Source organism: Musa acuminata, unplaced genomic scaffold (genome assembly GCF_036884655.1).
Source record: "Musa acuminata AAA Group cultivar baxijiao unplaced genomic scaffold, Cavendish_Baxijiao_AAA HiC_scaffold_463, whole genome shotgun sequence".
Classification (NCBI taxonomy): Eukaryota; Viridiplantae; Streptophyta; class Magnoliopsida; order Zingiberales; family Musaceae; genus Musa; species Musa acuminata.
In genome coordinates, this window is record NW_027020710.1 from 30,001 (window position 1) to 35,000 (window position 5,000).

Here is a 5,000-nt window from a genome sequence, read left to right on the forward strand (position 1 = left end):
CGGGTGGCACAGGGCTGGATGGGGCTTTCGTATAGCAGGGACGGTGCTGCCTCACGCTTCGCTCGCTGTTCGCCGCTCGCCGCTCGCTCGCGCAACCTAAAATGGCCAGTTTTGGCCCGTTTTTGGGCTGTTTTGGCCTGTTTTTGGTCCGTTCTTGCGTGGCACGGCGACCGTCGTGAGCGGAGCAAAACGTCAGCCATCTCAGCACCCTGGAACCCCCCGGGTGGCACAGGGCTGGATGGGGCTTTCGTATAGCAGGGACGGTGCTGCCTCTCGCTTCGCTCGCTGTTCGCCGCTCACCGCTCGCTCGCTCAGCCAAAAATGGCCAGTTTTGGCCCGTTTTTGGGCTGTTTTGGCCTGTTTTTGGTCCGTTCTTGCATGGCGCGGTGACCGTCGTGAGCGGAGCAAAACGTCAGCCATCTCAGCACCCTGGAACCCCCCGGGTGGCACAGGGCTGGATGGGGCTTTCGTATAGCAGGGACGGTGCTGCCTCACGCTTCGCTCGCTGTTCGCCGCTCGCCGCTCGCTCGCGCAGCCAAAAATGACCAGTTTTGGCCCGTTTTTGGGCTGTTTTGGCCTGTTTATGGTCCGTTCTTGCGTGGTGCGGTGACCGTCGTGAGCGGAGCAAAACGTCAGCCATCTCAGCACCCTGGAACCCCCCGGGTGGCACAGGGCTGGATGGGGCTTTCGTATATAGCAGGGACGGTGCTGCCTCTCGCTTCGCTCGCTGTCCGCCGCTCGCCGCTCGCTCGCGCAGCCAAAAATGGCCAGTTTTGGCCCGTTTTTGGGCCGTTTTGGCCAGTTTTTGGCCTGTTCTTGCATTGCGCGGTGACCGTCGAGAGCGGAGCAAAACGTCAGCCATCTCAGCACCCTGGAACCCCCCGGGTGGCACAGGGCTGGATGGGGCTTTCGTATAGCAGGGACGGTGCTGCCTCTCGCTTCGCTCGCTGTCCGCCGCTCGCCGCTCGCTCGTGCAGCCAAAAATGGCCAGTTTTGGCCCGTTTTTGGGCCGTTTTGGCCAGTTTTTGGCCTGTTCTTGCATTGCGCGGTGACCGTCGAGAGCGGAGCAAAACGTCAGCCATCTCAGCACCCTGGAACCCCCCGGGTGGCACAGGGCTGGATGGGGCTTTCGTATAGCAGGGACGGTGCTGCCTCTCGCTTCGCTCGCTGTCCGCCGCTCGCCGCTCGCTCGTGCAGCCAAAAATGGCCAGTTTTGGCCCGTTTTTGGGCCGTTTTGGCCAGTTTTTGGCCTGTTCTTGCATTGCGCGGTGACCGTCGAGAGCGGAGCAAAACGTCAGCCATCTCAGCACCCTGGAACCCCCCGGGTGGCACAGGGCTGGATGGGGCTTTCGTATAGCAGGGACGGTGCTGCCTCTCGCTTCGCTCGCTGTCCGCCGCTCGCCGCTCGCTCGTGCAGCCAAAAATGGCCAGTTTTGGCCCGTTTTTGGGCCGTTTTGGCCAGTTTTTGGCCTGTTCTTGCATTGCGCGGTGACCGTCGAGAGCGGAGCAAAACGTCAGCCATCTCAGCACCCTGGAACCCCCCGGGTGGCACAGGGCTGGATGGGGCTTTCGTATAGCAGGGACGGTGCTGCCTCTCGCTTCGCTCGCTGTCCGCCGCTCGCCGCTCGCTCGTGCAGCCAAAAATGGCCAGTTTTGGCCCGTTTTTGGGCCGTTTTGGCCAGTTTTTGGCCTGTTCTTGCATTGCGCGGTGACCGTCGAGAGCGGAGCAAAACGTCAGCCATCTCAGCACCCTGGAACCCCCCGGGTGGCACAGGGCTGGATGGGGCTTTCGTATAGCAGGGACGGTGCTGCCTCTCGCTTCGCTCGCTGTCCGCCGCTCGCCGCTCGCTCGTGCAGCCAAAAATGGCCAGTTTTGGCCCGTTTTTGGGCCGTTTTGGCCAGTTTTTGGCCTGTTCTTGCATTGCGCGGTGACCGTCGAGAGCGGAGCAAAACGTCAGCCATCTCAGCACCCTGGAACCCCCCGGGTGGCACAGGGCTGGATGGGGCTTTCGTATAGCAGGGACGGTGCTGCCTCTCGCTTCGCTCGCTGTCCGCCGCTCGCCGCTCGCTCGTGCAGCCAAAAATGGCCAGTTTTGGCCCGTTTTTGGGCCGTTTTGGCCAGTTTTTGGCCTGTTCTTGCATTGCGCGGTGACCGTCGAGAGCGGAGCAAAACGTCAGCCATCTCAGCACCCTGGAACCCCCCGGGTGGCACAGGGCTGGATGGGGCTTTCGTATAGCAGGGACGGTGCTGCCTCTCGCTTCGCTCGCTGTCCGCCGCTCGCCGCTCGCTCGTGCAGCCAAAAATGGCCAGTTTTGGCCCGTTTTTGGGCCGTTTTGGCCAGTTTTTGGCCTGTTCTTGCATTGCGCGGTGACCGTCGAGAGCGGAGCAAAACGTCAGCCATCTCAGCACCCTGGAACCCCCCGGGTGGCACAGGGCTGGATGGGGCTTTCGTATAGCAGGGACGGTGCTGCCTCTCGCTTCGCTCGCTGTCCGCCGCTCGCCGCTCGCTCGTGCAGCCAAAAATGGCCAGTTTTGGCCCGTTTTTGGGCCGTTTTGGCCAGTTTTTGGCCTGTTCTTGCATTGCGCGGTGACCGTCGAGAGCGGAGCAAAACGTCAGCCATCTCAGCACCCTGGAACCCCCCGGGTGGCACAGGGCTGGATGGGGCTTTCGTATAGCAGGGACGGTGCTGCCTCTCGCTTCGCTCGCTGTCCGCCGCTCGCCGCTCGCTCGCGCAGCCAAAAATGGCCAGTTTTGGCCCGTTTTTGGGCCGTTTTGGCCAGTTTTTGGCCTGTTCTTGCATTGCGCGGTGACCGTCGAGAGCGGAGCAAAACGTCAGCCATCTCAGCACCCTGGAACCCCCCGGGTGGCACAGGGCTGGATGGGGCTTTCGTATAGCAGGGACGGTGCTGCCTCTCGCTTCGCTCGCTGTCCGCCGCTCGCCGCTCGCTCGTGCAGCCAAAAATGGCCAGTTTTGGCCCGTTTTTGGGCCGTTTTGGCCAGTTTTTGGCCTGTTCTTGCATTGCGCGGTGACCGTCGAGAGCGGAGCAAAACGTCAGCCATCTCAGCACCCTGGAACCCCCCGGGTGGCACAGGGCTGGATGGGGCTTTCGTATAGCAGGGACGGTGCTGCCTCTCGCTTCGCTCGCTGTCCGCCGCTCGCCGCTCGCTCGTGCAGCCAAAAATGGCCAGTTTTGGCCCGTTTTTGGGCCGTTTTGGCCAGTTTTTGGCCTGTTCTTGCATTGCGCGGTGACCGTCGAGAGCGGAGCAAAACGTCAGCCATCTCAGCACCCTGGAACCCCCCGGGTGGCACAGGGCTGGATGGGGCTTTCGTATAGCAGGGACGGTGCTGCCTCTCGCTTCGCTCGCTGTCCGCCGCTCGCCGCTCGCTCGTGCAGCCAAAAATGGCCAGTTTTGGCCCGTTTTTGGGCCGTTTTGGCCAGTTTTTGGCCTGTTCTTGCATTGCGCGGTGACCGTCGAGAGCGGAGCAAAACGTCAGCCATCTCAGCACCCTGGAACCCCCCGGGTGGCACAGGGCTGGATGGGGCTTTCGTATAGCAGGGACGGTGCTGCCTCTCGCTTCGCTCGCTGTCCGCCGCTCGCCGCTCGCTCGCGCAGCCAAAAATGGCCAGTTTTGGCCCGTTTTTGGGCCGTTTTGGCCAGTTTTTGGCCTGTTCTTGCATTGCGCGGTGACCGTCGAGAGCGGAGCAAAACGTCAGCCATCTCAGCACCCTGGAACCCCCCGGGTGGCACAGGGCTGGATGGGGCTTTCGTATAGCAGGGACGGTGCTGCCTCTCGCTTCGCTCGCTGTCCGCCGCTCGCCGCTCGCTCGTGCAGCCAAAAATGGCCAGTTTTGGCCCGTTTTTGGGCCGTTTTGGCCAGTTTTTGGCCTGTTCTTGCATTGCGCGGTGACCGTCGAGAGCGGAGCAAAACGTCAGCCATCTCAGCACCCTGGAACCCCCCGGGTGGCACAGGGCTGGATGGGGCTTTCGTATAGCAGGGACGGTGCTGCCTCTCGCTTCGCTCGCTGTCCGCCGCTCGCCGCTCGCTCGTGCAGCCAAAAATGGCCAGTTTTGGCCCGTTTTTGGGCCGTTTTGGCCAGTTTTTGGCCTGTTCTTGCATTGCGCGGTGACCGTCGAGAGCGGAGCAAAACGTCAGCCATCTCAGCACCCTGGAACCCCCCGGGTGGCACAGGGCTGGATGGGGCTTTCGTATAGCAGGGACGGTGCTGCCTCTCGCTTCGCTCGCTGTCCGCCGCTCGCCGCTCGCTCGTGCAGCCAAAAATGGCCAGTTTTGGCCCGTTTTTGGGCCGTTTTGGCCAGTTTTTGGCCTGTTCTTGCATTGCGCGGTGACCGTCGAGAGCGGAGCAAAACGTCAGCCATCTCAGCACCCTGGAACCCCCCGGGTGGCACAGGGCTGGATGGGGCTTTCGTATAGCAGGGACGGTGCTGCCTCTCGCTTCGCTCGCTGTCCGCCGCTCGCCGCTCGCTCGCGCAGCCAAAAATGGCCAGTTTTGGCCCGTTTTTGGGCCGTTTTGGCCAGTTTTTGGCCTGTTCTTGCATTGCGCGGTGACCGTCGAGAGCGGAGCAAAACGTCAGCCATCTCAGCACCCTGGAACCCCCCGGGTGGCACAGGGCTGGATGGGGCTTTCGTATAGCAGGGACGGTGCTGCCTCTCGCTTCGCTCGCTGTCCGCCGCTCGCCGCTCGCGCAGCCAAAAATGGCCAGTTTTGGCCCGTTTTTGGGCCGTTTTGGCCAGTTTTTGGCCTGTTCTTGCATTGCGCGGTGACCGTCGAGAGCGGAGCAAAACGTCAGCCATCTCAGCACCCTGGAACCCCCCGGGTGGCACAGGGCTGGATGGGGCTTTCGTATAGCAGGGACGGTGCTGCCTCTCGCTTCGCTCGCTGTTCGCCGCTCGCCGCTCGCTCGCGCAGCCAAAAATGGCCAGTTTTGGCCCGTTTTTGGGCTGTTTTGGCCAGTTTTTGGCCTGTTCTTGCGTGG